The following is a 16349-nucleotide window of genomic DNA, read 5'->3' on the forward strand; positions in this document are numbered from 1 at the left end:
TGATGCACTCTCCAAAGTTATTAACAAAACAAAAATAGCTTTTCCTATGGAAATATAAACTAGGTCCTAACTAGAACTACCTACTAGTGACTGCCAGTGGGTTATATATAATATATATATATATATATGTATTGCCTACTGGCAGTCGCCAGTAGGTAGTTATACTTCGGACCATCTTTCCATAGGAAAAGCGTTTTTTAACTTGCCTATATCTTTGGTGCTGGTTGACGAATCTTCACAGAACGTTCCCAAAAAAGTGCCCTGGTGAATCTAATTCAACATGAAAAGTTTCAGGAGCAGAGAAAAAGGGGTGTAAAAGAATGTATGTTTTCCCATATTAATTCCCATAGAGCCTTTGAACACGACTGCAGCCCAAACCGCTGTACAGAATTACACCACATTTGGCAGAAAGGTAAATTTGGTTACACAGATTGTATTTTGTGTTATCTGGTCTAAATCTGTTCAGTTGTTGTTGAGAAATTTAAAAAATATTTTAAGTGATTTCTGTGGCTGGGACAACTTTGTGAAAAATAACAAGCTCGTGCAGGGAGATGCAAATCTCTTCATGGTTTGCAACACTTCAACCAGGAAGTGTTGACAGCCATCTTGGGATTCGGCTTCACCCGAATCGCAAAAGCTTTTTTTTTTAAAAAAAAGGAACAGGGCAGGGTAAGAATATCCTGACCCACGAGCCTTGGTCTTGGGGTCCACGGCTTAAAAGCTTAAAAGCATAAAAAAAAATTGCAGTGTATTTGCGATATTCTTGAATTTGCTGGGAAAAAGAAAAACATGTGCAGGCTAATGGGGATTCAGGGCCACCCTCCTAGGGCTTATGAAAGCACTCCCATGCCCTGGGGACTACCACCTCCCCAGGGTAAATGTTTATTAAGTAGTGTGAGTGGCCCACATGCCCCCCCCTTAGCCCTTGGGACCACCACCTTCCCGGAGCACTTCAAAATATGTATGTGGGAGGGCCTGCTGGGCCTGCCCACACCCTGGGACTGCCACCTTCCTAGGGCTAAAAATCAAATGAAAACGGGGGGCAATTGGCCACCTCTTCAGACCCAGGGAATGCCACCTACCTGGGGCAATTCATTCAAATTAAGGGGGGCCGTGGCCCCCCCCCCACACAGCCAGTGACCACCACCTCCCTAGGGCTAAATAGTGCAATGGATGAGGGCCATAAATGACCCTGGGGACTGCCACACCCCAGGGGTGGCTCCTGCTATGTCCCGCTGTACCCACACCCGGCGCAAGGCTGTTTTGCTATGGCTTGGTGGGAGCTTTAACCTCTCTCTCTAAGACAGAGCAAACACTTCGCTTTCAGCAAGTGAGAGCTGTGAAAATACTCTTGCTTGCTGGAAGCGAAGCTGTCTTCTGTTTCCCTGCCCGCTGTCAAGAGAGCAGGGAAACAAACACATTACTTTCACACACAGGAAGCTGCATGTTTAGCAGCTCCCTGTGTGTGAAAGCAATGCCAGCTCCCACAAGAGGCGGGGAGCCAGCTGGTTACCACAGGGGCCTTGAGGCTCCCCAGCAGTCCTGGGAAAGAGCAGAAAGAGGCAAAAGAAAGGTCAGAATTGAGCAGAAAGAGGCAGAGTAAAGGTCAGAAGGAGGAAAGATAAATGTGAGAAATGAGCAGAAAGAGGCACAATATAGGTCAGAAATGTGTTACAAGAGGTAGAATAGAGGTGAGAAACAAGCAGAAAGAGGCAGAATAAAGTTCAGAAATTAGAAGAAAGCGGCAGATTAAAGGTCAGCAATGAGCAGAAAGAGGCAAGATAAAGATGATAAATTAGCAAAAAGAGGCAGAATAAAGGTCAGAAATGAGCAGAAAGAAGCTGTACAAAGGTCAGCAATGAGCAGAAAGAGGCTAAATAAAGGTGAGAAAGAAACAGCAAGAGGCAGAATAGAGGTCAGAAAAGAGCACAATGAGACAGAATAAAGGTGAGAAATGAGCAGGAAGAGGCAGACTAGAGGTCGGAAACAAGCAGAAAGAGGCAGAATAAAGGTCAGAAACGAGTTGCAAGAGGCCAAATACACATCAGAAATGAGCAGAAAGAGGAAAAATAAAGGTCAGAAACAAGCAGAAAGAGGCAGATTAAAGGTAAGAAACAAGCAGAAAGAGACAAAATAAAGGTGAGAAACGAGCAGAAGTGTCAAAATAAAGGCCAGCAATGAGCCAAAAGTGTCAAAATAATGTTCAGAATTGAGCAGAACTGACTCAGGCTCTCATGCACCCACTCATAGACCCACTCAGACACTCACACACCCACTCACAGTCCCGCTCAGAAACTAATACACCCACTTACAGAATCACTCAGACACTGATGCTGTCACTCACACACCCAGTGAGATACTCATGGACCCACTCACTGACCTATTTACATACTCATACACTGACACACAGACTGACTCACACTCATGGAGGCACTTGCACACCCACTCAGACACTCTCACCCTCACTCCCACTCACAGATCCACTCAGACACTCATTTACCCTCTCAGACACTCAAGCACACACTCACAGACCCACTCAGAAACTCATGCACCTACTCACACACCCAGTGAGACACTTATGCAACCACTCCCAGGCCCACTGAGGCACTCACACATCCACTGAGACACTCATTCACTTAATCACACATTCACTCTAAAAGATTTCAGGTTGCAGTTAGGAAATAAAATTAAGAAACCTTGGAAATTCACTTAAATAACCAAAGGTTACAGGGCCGTTATAGTCAGGAAATAACATTTAAAAATCCTTAGAAATCCACTAAAAAAACAAAGGTTACAGGGACATTATAGTTTGGCTCAGATTTCACTCGTACAAACCAGTGAAATTCAGCAGTAATAGTTACCTGAGCTAAATATTACTTACACCCCCACAATGAACTGCTTATCACCTAGCATATTACATTGCTCATGACCTGGTCAATGACAATGGTATATATACTACCTAGAACCTAATTTTAAAAGTGTACTCATATGTAAGTTATGTGTTATGTATATGTAACAAAAAATACACTGTTCTAGACAGAATTTTAATGTATTCTGTATTCCAAAAATCTTCTTCCAGATTGCTGAAGGGAGAGTTGCAGATCACTGAAGGCCGAGTTCTGCCAGGTGTACAGAGGCGTGCAGTCCAAATGCATAGCCAGCATAACCCAGGCTCACTGCAAGAACATCACATGCAGATCTCCCCAGAGCTTCAAAGAAACAAAAGGAAATGAGCACCGAGGAATATACTCTCTTCCTATCTCAAACACATTTTTACAATCCCTTTTTGGGTCTTCCCCAGAGATTCGGGTCTCTTGTATCTGTGTATTTTATCTACCTGATGAGGAGAGCTAGAAGGCAGATGCTTGTTTTAATTCTGCATGCTCGAGGGCTTCATGAGGGATTTGATGGATAGTCGGAGGGTGTATGATAAGCAGTTGTTGCAACTAATACATTTTTTCCCATCCCTACCGAAGATGGACACATCTAGGGTAACCAGATTACTCCATGTCACAGGGACGTCACTTTTCCATTTCTGGAATTTTCTTTTACGTATCAGTGCATTCTGGAAGTTGTAGTCTTTGCACATTTTAATTGAACTAGTTGGACCAACACACCTTATTACTTAGAGCTATGCCCAGGATTGGAAATGTAGCATCCTGATGGCATGGAGCCCTCCGGTCCCCCTAGATCAGGCTTCTCCAACGCGTAGCTCATGAGCTACTGGTAGCTCCCCAGGTACGGTTATTAGCTCTCCTGTGTGCAGGCCAGAACACTAAACTTGAAGCTTTTACCTCGTTGAATTATTATATGCATACCAACATTTAGAGTGTACAGTTGAGACAGAAATTAGTTTATTTTCAGAACTCATAGGATGATACTTGGAGAAAAATGTCTGAGTTTCCAAAATATATTTAAGGCTGATATTTGAGGGATAAATCAAGAAACTCTGGTAAAACCTTTTTCAAATGTTATTACCATGGTGCCAGAGGCATTGGAGCTCTGGCTGATCTATTTACCAATGTAAACGAATTATATATTGACAAAGCTTTAGATATGCAGCAGCTTGCAACCATGCCTAATGGGCGGAGGTGATAGCTGGTAGTAATCTTGCATATGGTGGTCACTAATGTAAACTTGTTTAATGTTGTCGCTATTTCAATACTAATAATATTGGTAGCCCTCAATGAGATTCATTGAACATAAGTAGCTCTTATTCCAGAAAAGATTGGAGACCCCTGCCCTAGATACATCACCGGCCCGGTCCAACAAAAGCCCATCTGAAATAGGTTATATAACCACAAAAAACATCCATGAGTTTCTATATTTTTAATCATGAATTACCACTCCAAATGTGTTACTGCTTGGAAGGGACATGAGCTGTAAAGGTAGCGCCCTGCTATTTCGTCATTTTAACTTTCACTCTTTTTAACGAAATGCTCATACTGTGTTTTTAAATAGTTCTGCTACTACTTTGTTTAAACTGCCATTTTGCACACAATCTCAATCGCCTACCTATTGACCCGCCCACTCCCCGTTCCACCACGGGCTATCCCGTTTGTTGTGGAGGGAGATAGCGGAAGAACATTGATTGGTTCATTGCGGGGAGGTGGGGCTCCATTGTCTATGCTGACACGTGATCCTTGCAGGCTTTATCAGTGATGCCTGTCGATCCGCGCAGTGGACGCGCGCAGCGGGCGCGCCGGTGGCGCGCCAAGGGCGCGCCAAAGGCAAGCCCGTCTGTGCCTGTCCGCGGCAGACCGGGGCCAGGGGCCAGAACCCCTGCCTCTCCGTCTTCTTCTGTCTCTCCCAGATTAGTTTATTCCTCGTCACAACTTCTTGCCTTACGCCCGATCTGTTCTACTGACTGTGTTCTTTTCGCTGTTGACAATACTCCCTCCCTCTCCTGTTCGGGGGCTCACTGCTCCTTCTCCTTGTCCCACTCCTTGGAGTCTAATGACCTTACAGCCATGATTTCCGATAATACAGCTCCTAAGTTTCATTTTTTGAATCTGAATTGTCGTTCTCTTCCCAAGCACAAAAGCTTCATTTTTGATCTCCTTTTGGAAGATTCCCCAGATGCTTTTCTTTTAACCGAGACTTGGCTCCATAACAGTTCTGGCCCAGATATAGCCACTGCCCTACCGTCCAATTACGCTATCGCTAGATTGGACCGAACCACTGGGCCGGGCGGGGGAATTGCTGTCATCTATAAACATGCTTTTCAATGCAATTTAGAATCCATCAATCTTCCCAATTGTGAAGCCGCACGTTTTACACTTATACTTACTCCTAATTTTTCCTTTTCTGGGCTCTTGCTCTACCGACCTCCTGGCTCTTCTTCACTGTGGTCGACTTCTCTGCCCGGTGTGGTCTCCTCTCTCCTTCTGACCTCTTCCAATTTCTCACTACTTGGTGATCTGAATCTCCATTTGGAAGATACTGCTAATGTTACCTGTTCCCACCTTATTTCTGATCTCCTAGCTATGAACCTGGCTCTTTGTAATACTGGTCCCACTCATAAAGCAGGCCATCTCTTAGATCCTATTTTTTCTAACGTCACATCTATGGTAGGGGAACCTGCGTTACCTGTTTTTTGGTCGGATCACTTCCTTCAGAAATTTCAAATTCAGGCCCCTGACATTTTTCTTCCAGTTCTCTCACAGTCCATGTTCTTCACTAGGGACTGGAAAAAAGTTGATACCAACGTTCTGAATAACCTGCTAAGGGAAACTACACCCCCTGCTACTACGCAGGCACATGTTTCTGCTGAAATCATCCAAAATTGGTTGTCCCATGCTGTTGAAGCAGCCTTCCCCCTGTCAAAAAAAAATCAATTTACCACCATCCGCCTGCACCTTGGTTTACTGATAGCCTTAGGGTTGAAAAATCCAAATGCAAAGCACTAGAAAGAAAATGTCAGCGAAATTATGCCCCAGATCTGAAAGTAGCTTACAAAAACTCTCTAAAAATTTATCATGATCTGTGCAAATCCTCACGTGCTGCTTACACCTGTAACATCATCAACACTGCCACAAATCGCCCTATGACTTTGTTTAGCTCAGTGAAAAATCTGGCTGGCGCTCAGACCATAGCTAAACCTCCGCCTCTTAACAAGCAATCTTGTGATGATCTTGCAAAATTCTTTTCCGACAAAATTGAACTTATCCACTTTGAAATTGCTAACTCTCCCCTTAACTGCATGAGTTCCTCTCCCATTTCGACCGATACCCGTCAAGAACACTTCAGTGTCTCCCCCAAACTGTCCTGTTGGCCTCCCTTGAAATTGGAAACTTTTATCTCCACTCTTGGCACCATTAAATCGGGTTCTCTTAATGACCCTTTACCGGCTTCCATAATGAAACAACTCGATCCCGCCCACCACCAGGTGATCATGGAAGCTCTAAATTCTTCCCTTATATCTTCTATTGTTTCTCCAATCTGGAAGCACTCCATGGTTGTTCCCTTGTTAAAAAAGCCTGATGCCGACCCTAAAGTTCTGTCTAATTTTCGTCCCATATCTCTCATTCCCATCTTTTCTAAGTTGTTAGAAAAACACATCCACACTCACTCTGTCAAATTTGTGGATACTAATAATCTCCTTCATTCTTCCCAGTCTGGCTTCCATGCTGGTTTCTCGACTGAAACCACACTTTTAGGAGTGACTGAAAGATTGCGCCACCTATTGGACTCTGGTGAGACAGTAGCGCTCATTTTGTTAGATCTGAGCGCTGCTTTCGATACTTTCTCTCACCCTATCCTAATTAACACTCTGGAATCCTTTGGTGTATGTGGTTCAGCTCTGGACTGGCTATCCTCCTTTCTAACTGATCGCACCTTTCAAGTGTTTTCTGCATCGGACAGCTCTAACACCCTCTCCTCACCATTTGGAGTCCCTCAGGGCTCCATTTTAAGTCCTTTGCTTTTTAATCTATACGTTAGGCCTCTGGCGGACATTGCTGTCAACGCTGGCCTATCCCTATTCACCTACGCTGATGACTCCCAAATTATCTTCTCACTCTCCAAATCTGATCCTTTCTCCTCTGTTTCTGTTCTCCAGTCGGGTCTACGTCAAATTGCGGCTTGGATGAACAACAACTATCTAAAGCTTAACGCAAACAAAACGGAGGTACTTATTCTGGGTAAGCAGAAAGATCTTTGGGGTACTCGTCACTGGCCGAACGAGTTGGGCCCTCTCCCCCGTCCCGTTGACCATGTCCGTAACTTAGGATTTTTCATCGATTATTCCTTGAAAATGCACCATCACGCCACTAAAGTGTCGGCCACTTGCTTCACTATTCTGAAGTGGTTGCGTAAAATCATCTGGATGTTGCCTAAAGATACCCAAAAAACCGTAGTCCATGCCCTTATTACGTCACGCTTGGACTATGGTAACGTTTTGTTTCTAGGTGCAAACAAGGCGGTATCCCGTAGGCTGCAACTTGTTCAAAACTCCGCTGCTCGACTCCTATGCGGAGTTCCCAGACGCACCTCTATCTCCCCCCTTCTTCGCGATCTGCACTGGCTTCGTATTGACAAGCGTGTTGAGTTTAAAGCCCTTTCTTTTATGCACAAAATCAAGTGGGGCCTTGCACCTGACTACCTACAGATTCTTGTACATCAGTATGTTCCAACTCGCTCTCTCCGCTCCTCCTCACTTGAAAAATTCGATGTGCCTCGGTTCAAACTCTCAAGAATGGGAGGTAAATCCTTCTCTGTCTTGGGTCCTTCTCTTTGGAACTCGATTCCTCTCGCCTTGCGCAGAGAGCCGTCCTATTCCCACTTTCGCTGTGCCCTTAAAACCTGGCTTTTCAACCAATAAATTCTTTCCTTTCAGTAGTTTCGTCCAGGCGCCGGGAAACCCTTTTACACTTCACTGTATTGATTCTTGCTGATATTGTTCGTATCTGGATTCTGTCTCATATCTGCACATGTAATTAGAGATTGTCAAGTTTTAAACAGCCTTCCGCTAAATGCGCAGCACCTCTGAATTCCCTGAGCTGCGCGTTCCAAAATTTGGCTCCCTGGACCTCTTTTACCCCTCCCCCACACCGCTACTAAAATGGCTTAGCTGCAAAGACTGAATTATTCTCTGCTTTGAACAAATGCACTCAGTTGGATTATGGCTAAGTATAGAAACAGAGGTGAGCAATGGGAAACACCTGCACAAGGCTCTAAGCATTCTCTACCATTGCTCCAAAGCGAAGAAAAAAAACTGGAATCCAAGGCATGTATTTTTTAAGCCGCAAATATTCTTGAAATTATTTGTTTTATTTGTGTTGAAATAAAAAAAAATGTAATAACATTTTGATTCAAAAGCCCAGTCAAGCCTTGTCTAAAATAGGACAGTATACATAAAGGAAATAACGGCAATTTGTTAGAAAACAGTAATATGAGCAAGGCATTTACCTTGCTTTTATTTGCATTCCTTCAGGTTAAATAATTCTGAAAGCACGTTCCATTAATCGATATTTCATGTTGAAAATGCAATGACCTTGCAAGTATTTATTTCCGTCTTGAAACATTTCGAAAGCTTTAAAGTGGCTGTGTTTCAACACCGTTGTTCCAATTAGGGATTTGTTCTTCTCTGTGAAATACTTAGATACGTCTTTTCATTGCTTTCTGCACAAGGTAATAAAACAATGGCACGAGGCAATCCATCACTCTGGTGCAACCTGTATCACCATTGCTATTTTAAGGGGCTCTACAGCCTCAAGTGTTTCTAGAATACTAATGGATGCCCAGCACAAATGTCGTTAAAAGGCTGTACCTTGAGGAAAAGGGAAAGGAAAAGGAAAGGGAAGAAAAGAGGGGGTGGACAATGTGTGGAGCAAACAGAAGCAGCAACAAAGGACAGAAGGAAAACAGAATGAAAAAAGTATAGAAAGACCAAAACTGAAATAAAAAAAGATGAAATTACAGAGAGAGTGTTGATGTTGGACCTGGCCCTCTCTGCAGGGTTACCCCCAAAGTTTTCCCTTTTTCCCTCCATTTTTTGGTGAATTTGTTTTTGTTGGCCTTAGAACTCTGTGCACTTTACCACTGCTAATCTGTGCTAAATTACTTGTGCGCACTCCTCTAAACATGGTAACATTGGCTTATACTCAATTGTCATATTCAATTTACTTGCAAAGTCCCAAGTTCAGTGCACTACAAGTGCCAAGGCCCTGTAATTTAAATGCTACTAGTGGGCCTGCAGCACTAATTGTGCAACCCACTTAAGTAGCGCTTTAAAACATGTCTCAAACTAGCCCTTGCAGAGCCTGTGTGCGCAGTGTTAAACTACGATTCTGGCCTGGCAAAATATACCTTTTTCGAGGCTCAAACCTTCCCTTTTAATATATATATTTCACCCCTAGGGTATGCCCTCGACAGCCCAAGAGCAGGGTGCAGTGCATTCAAAAAGTTGAACATGCACTTTTGAGTTTTACATGTCTTGGTAGCGAAAAACTCTGAAATTAGTTTTTCGCTACTGCAAGGCCTATTTCTCCCATAGGATAACATTGGAGTTGCCTTGTTACATTTTATACATGTGAATTCCAAATGTGAACAGATGACCAGTTCATGTTTGGTGTCTCTGGAGTCCTTATTTACAATCCTAACTTATGGGGATGTCATATTTTAAATTATAATTCTGAAAATGGCACTTTTAGAAACGTGTTACTTTCTTGCCTTACCCATTTGATACCTTCAGCATGTCTCTGGTCACATGAATGGTTGTAGCTGGCAGTTGGGTTTTGTGTATTTCTCCTAGACAGCCACACACAATGGGAATTTAAGGGAGACTGGCTGGGCCGTCAGTGGCAGCATGGGAGGAAGGAGCTGCGCACATTCCCACTTACACTTGAATAGGCTGTGTCCTGTCCGCACACAAAAGACCTCATATCCCCTGTAATTAGTTTGGTGCCAGGGCAGGGAAGGCAGGGCATCTGTGCAATTAAAAGGCAAGCCTCTAGAAGCTTCTCCCCACTTCAAAGGCATAACTGTATATAAAAGAAGGACCTCAGACACCTACCTTTCAGTACACTTCTGGACCTGTGGATACTCTGCCAGGAAGAAGGACTGCTATGCTGCTACAAGGACTGCCACTCTAAAGTAACTGCTGACCTGCTGTGCTGACCTGCGGCCTGCTGCCCTCTTGCCTGGGTAAGAAGAACTAGACGTATAATTTCATCTTGAACCAAGGAGCTGGGAGTGACTCAATGGGCTAGTCGGCTGGCCTCCTGATCTGAGGCTCAGGGACGCAAAAGGCTTCCCAACAGCTTCTGGACCTGTTTTCAGTGAGTTCCTGACCCCAAGTTTAGCCACTCAGGTCCTGGACCCTTAGTGCGGCTTCAAAGCTCTTGAAATCAAGCTTTTGGACTCTTCGTTTTTACAAATGGGCCTGTGTACACTGGAACCACACTGCTCGCATCAAAAATTAGTGCAAGCCTTCACTAGTCCGTCTCTTTGCAAAGCAGCATCAACAGCCTGTAGGCGATCACCAGCGCAAAGCTACAACCTGCCCATCTGTGTCGCCTGGCCTGGCCTGCTCTTCACACCATTGTGACTACCTCCCACAACTCTATCTTTGCTCCTCGTGACCCTCTCCAATGAGAATTGAAATCAGGGCACAAAACTTGAGAAGGTAAAACTTCAGTTGGACTAATCTGGGACTGCATCCGACCTGAGCTCCATTGTGGTTGGCCTGAACCTTTGACTTTTAGGTGCTATATTGCAGTTTATTCTTTAAAAATTCATGACTCCAGTTCTACTAATTGTTTTTTTGTAATTTTGCTCTTGCTTTATTTATTACATTAATTTCTGTTCTTCTAACTTGGTGAGGGATCTTTTTGTGTGGTGTTTTCACTGTTTTACTGTTTGAAGTGTTGCACAAATACTTTACACATTGCCTATAGGTTAAGCCTCCTTGCTCTGTACTAAGATACCAGGCGGGAAGCACAGGTTAATTTGGGGTTTGATTGTGACTGATCCTGACTGAGATTGTGGTTGCTGCTTGATCAGGGCTCACAGCCCAGTCAACCAGTAACTCAATTTCTAACAGTTAATATTTTGTAAATGAAAGATATTGGTACAGACTTAATAATCGTCATTACCCTTGTTCCATGGTCCTATTTATAAATATGTTGGCCAAAAAATACTGTGTAAAATTCAGTGATGTGATGAATTAAAGGCAGTTTGAGTGAAATAAAAAGGTATGTCTCATGGTGGGGAAGGTCAATATTACTGTTAATATTGAGGTGCTATACATGTCCATTACATATGGTCGCATTTATAAAATGGCTTTGTCCAATAAGGAGTTTGCTTACTAGGCCAAAATCATCAGGTTGGCACATTCAGTCAGTATATCATATCATAAATGTTCTACATATTGCCTCATGTTAATGACTGAAAATCACATTACAATGCAAAAGGCTTACTGGGAAGTCTGTACAAAAGTAAATGCAACCACATATCTCTTTGTCACAATAAGACTAGGAAACAAAAATGTCATACCCAATATACAAATATTATGTCAAAGTACTACTGAAAGATAAACTTCGAATATACCTGAAGTTTAATAACTCTATAAACGTAAAATTAAAAAATCAATGAAACAGGCACCAATATTTTTATGAAACACCTTGGTTTTTTAATGCTTGGGTTGCTCTGATACTTCTTCCTCAAAAGACTTTTTCAGTTCTATTTTGGTAACCACATACTGGGCCTATGTCATATAGCAACAGTTTTTTTATGCACGGTGGTGGTCAACCCGCAATTACTCTGTGTTTCAGCAATAACGGGCACTGATATTACATTTGCAATTACAGAGCTGATGGACAGCCTAAAAATTGCAAACATTTGGATGATCTTGTACTTTGTGATTCTTCAGGGAGCAATTGTTGGAACTACACAAAATAAATGTTTGATTTTTCCTCATTTTTGCTGTTTCCATGTGGGCTGTGTTGTCCAGCATATGTGGAAACAGCAAAACGCCATTGATTGTTTATGTGCAGGAAGGTGTCCCTTCCAGCAAATAAACAATCATTAAAAAACAGCACACATAGAACTTACAAAATGCCATTCAAAGATTGTTTATGTGCAGGAAAGGACACCTTCCTGCACATAAACAATCTTCCCTTGCAATACAGACACCCTTGCAGTATGGTGCAACGTTGCCTGCATTCACGCTAGGCAGCTAAATGTAGTGCCAGCACAGGTGGAAACGGAGAGCTGCAATAAATTGTCGTAAATATGGTGCAGCCCTGCGTTTCAGAAGTGGCGAAGCGTGGCTTTAAGCCGTGAAGGCTAATGCTGCACTCCGTCACTTCTATTGTAAATATGCCCCTATGAGTTAATAGTAAGAGTACAACTAAGGAGGTTCCACCTTCGGGGCAGAGTCTTTTTGCGTACATAATTCTTTGCCACGACTCCCAGTCCACAGTCAGTAGTTTGTGAATAGAAAAAAAATAGAAAACTTACACAAAAGTGTACTTTTACCTTTGTGATTCATCCACCCAGAGATGAATTGATTTGCCAGAATCCATACAGGGTTGATCCGAGGACAGATTTTGAGTATGATTTTGCCTGTTCAAGTTCCCGTAGCTTTAGCCATAAGGCCACATTCCCTTCTTTTGGGGAGGGACTATGTGGGGCCATCATACAACAATGAGGGAAAAAGGAAACTGTCCACCAAGAGTCATATGTTATTACCCATTTTGCATTCATTCTTATGTAAACAAGAATCCCAACACGTTTATAATGATGTCCTATTTCCATTATTTCATACAAAAAATAATTATATTTTGTTCCTGTCAAAGATTTTGTGAATATGGTTCATTGAAGTCCAGCGCACATATAGCTGCAAAGCACAGGTAAGAGAGTCATAAAAAATAGGATGCGCTACTTACGTTTTTTATGGGTATCTTTTACCCAGGCTGAGGCGAAATGATCGAGTTATTTCAGATCCAATTTCCATCAGGTTTTTAACTGTGATGTTGGTGTTTCCTGCTGTAAAACAGTAAAACACATCTGTATTAGAGACTGTTTTGTAGGATGTACTTCATATTAATTACTGATGATACAGAAAACTGTCAAAAGAGAAATGGGTCTTTTAAAAAAAAAAAAATTAACAATGCAATTGTCTAATGGCAAAAGTCCACCACTGCTTGTCCTTCCCATCTCATTCTGTGTTTTCCATTTAATTCCTCATGCTCCCTTGTATTTCCCCTTCTTGATTTTGTTTGTTTTTTTGTTTTTGTTTTAATCAAATGGGTCCCATAAAACATATACAAATAGTAACTCTAGTGCTCACTTGGGATACTCTTGTAGCTTGTTGAACTGATGAGACCCTAAATTGATTCTCTGCATGCCTTGAGGAGGCATCCAACCTCAGGCCCTGTTTGGTGTCAGCTTTGTGGTGCATTATCTGCATCACAGGCAGCTACCTATGGAACCTATGAGTAAAAGTATGTTCAATAATTTTTAACACTGGTGTTTAAGTTTTTTGTGTGCATGAATTATTTCAGTTTTCTGTAATGTTTGAGGATGAAATACTAATAAAAAATACTGACACCAATGCTGATGGAAGAATGAGAATCAATGCTGTTCACAAAAAAACAGGATCACCCAATCTGACACTACTTTATCCTTCTCCGACATCCGTCTGGGTCAGATGTACATGCACCGTGGGCTATGATTCATGTAGAAGCCAATTCCAAGCCCGGTAATGCATGCTTGGAGCAGGAAAAGCAGGGCAGCTCAAGCAATGTATTACCACACCTTGGCAAAAGCAGGAAATTGACCCAATATGATAGGTTAGTATTTTGAACTCCCAAGCGTGACTGTCAGTGGACTGCTGGCCATCTGTTCCAACCCTGCTCATAAGAGTGAGGTATCTATTTGCTCACTGAAGAGCTGCATCATCACTGGCCATGTTTGAATACTGCAAAGACACTTCCTGGATATTGAGGATGCCAGCTCCCTGACTGCTCAAGGCTAAGCTGGGGTTGATCCTGAGCCCTGTTAAACCTTTGTCGGTCTATCATTAATTTGCTATGCTCACCTGGAAGCCCACGACTGCCAAAAGATGCTAGAGTCAGTGACCTGAGCACACAGTAGGTCCTCCCTTAAGGCTCACCAAAGAATGGAAGCAAACTGCAAAAGCATCTATCTTCAAGTGCAGATGATCCTTGTGGAGTTCACTTGCAATCTCCAGCATCCTCTCTGCATGGTGTGAGCACAGACCCATCTCCAGTGCCTGGCCGGGTGTCAGAAGCAGAGATTCTGAACAACAATAAGTGGATTCCTCGAATATGCCTGGCTGTGAAGATAGCCCTCGCTTGCATCTGCAATATCTTATGTGTTGCCCCTTTGGTATTGTGCCTCATTGCATCTAGCTGGTTCACTCCCATTTCCACACAAGTGTACTGATCTGGTGATTCAGTGAACTTGTGCATTCACTCCAAGGTCATGCATTTAACCATGTGGTCACAGGTGCAAATGTGGTTGGGTCTGCTCAGACTTACACACTTCAAAGTTTGATACCACGTGCACCATTAAGCGATTAACGTTAATCATGTTTTGTAAGCATCAAGATAACACCCTCACACCCAATCTTACCATTCTAGACTCATAGCCTTTGATCCAGTGTCTCTATTATATTGGGTTCATGAACTATCCCACTGTTCTGTCCTTAGGGAACCTGGAACCTATGCCTGAGAGAGACCAGGTCTACATCATAAATATATTGTTGAGCAAACTCAACTGCAAACTTTAGGGACCAAGAAGTATATGCTTTAGGTTTTATGTATTCGGTTGTGATCATTATGGTTTTTGTGACTGTGAACAGAGCAGTCAGGGACATCAGTGTTATCAGCAGGGTCAGTAGTTATATTCCCTAACATAGGATAACACTGATCCATTATTTCCTACGATGGAGGATTGCCATATTTATTTTTGCATGCTCAAAATGTTTTATTGAATAATTGAATAAACATAGAAACAATATAAGCTGTAGTAAAACTCAACACATGGAAAGATTTACCACATACTATCCCTCAATGTACTTTTCCTAACCAAACGGAAATGGTAATCTCGAGTGATATACGTGTCTATTATGAGGTTTACTTAGTGGTTTCACCCACACACGGCAAAATATTGACCAGAAATATAGGTTAGTTTCGCTAAACATAATTACTTCTCAAAATAAGTACATAAATCTCTTACTCCCAACAAGAACACACAATTAAAAAACACAAAAAAGAAGAATGCTTTTCAAAATCACGAAGAATACACTGTTTCTATATTTTCTTCTCAGTAATGGGTCAAAAAACTACAGTACTCAGTTGTGTTTTATTGTGATCAGCGCCAGTGAGGCTACAGAGATAGCACAATGTGGGACAACTGAGGTCTTAGGGGTGGATTTAGAGTTTGGCGGCTGCCAGACAAGCACCAAAAAGAGGAAGAAGTCCCATAAGCCCAATTTAGAATGCATTTATGTCCACGCACTCTCATTAGGAGTCAGGGCATCTGCTGCTTTTTGGACGATCTCCCTCATTTGTCAAACTTTAAATCAAGTTCTTGGTTTACATTTAATTTATTGGAAGCTATCTGTTACCATCATGTCAAACCTAAGCTTCTTTCACACAGACATCGCGATGAAAATAGATTTTTATTTTCTACAGAAAATAGTCCCAGTCCTAGAACACTCACTGTCACATTAAAAATTCCTCCCCTCTTTACATGCTTCCTCATTCACTCCTTTTGAAGGCACATTTAAGCAACAAAACCAACGTGAATGTACTTTAACATTTTATGTTCCTTCTGTCTAACTACTAACGCTTTTTCCACTCCTCAACCAACGTGTGCTCCTTGATTCATAATCACTTCCTCAAGAAGGAAACTATATTGAAACAAGACCTCTTTATGCTAAACACAAGTTTTCATATTGCACATTATCTTCAGTCACTACACCAGAGCCCAAATACACAATTACTACAATTTCGCATGATACAAAGCTCGCCACAAACACACTTAAGATTTGAAGAAACCTACTAATGGATGGGGGGTTGGCTTATGCATAAGCAGTTAGCTTCTCTCTATCAACACCAGTAGAATAGCATGTGACCCTGAATTATTGGTTTGGCTGCTGCAAAGCACTTTTTGTGTCTATTGTTGAGGTGGCAGTAGTTATGTAAGTTATAAGTGGAGACACTTTAGTGTACTCCTATCCAGATGAGCATGGTGCTCTGTTAGTGAAAGTCAAAAGAAGACATAGAACAACAACAACAGAGAAATCACACTCCAACCATAGTTATTACTACTGCCTCGTGTCTGCCCACCAACCTAAAATCTGGAGCATAGAAGTA

General features: G+C 42.3%; 1 protein-coding gene across 1 annotated transcript in view; it reads right to left on the minus strand.

Annotated features, from left to right (window-relative positions):
- Nucleotides 1-16349, minus strand: part of CDH18 (cadherin 18) — a 2052455-nt gene that overhangs the window by 1578067 nt on the left and 458039 nt on the right. The window contains exon 3 of the mRNA XM_085606897.1: nucleotides 12891-12990. The gene's annotated coding sequence lies outside the window, so the exon portion shown is untranslated. The remainder of the gene's footprint in view (nucleotides 1-12890; nucleotides 12991-16349) is intronic.

This window comes from Triturus cristatus, chromosome 5_2, assembly GCF_964204655.1.
Source record: "Triturus cristatus chromosome 5_2, aTriCri1.1, whole genome shotgun sequence".
Lineage (NCBI taxonomy): Eukaryota > Metazoa > Chordata > Amphibia > Caudata > Salamandridae > Triturus > Triturus cristatus.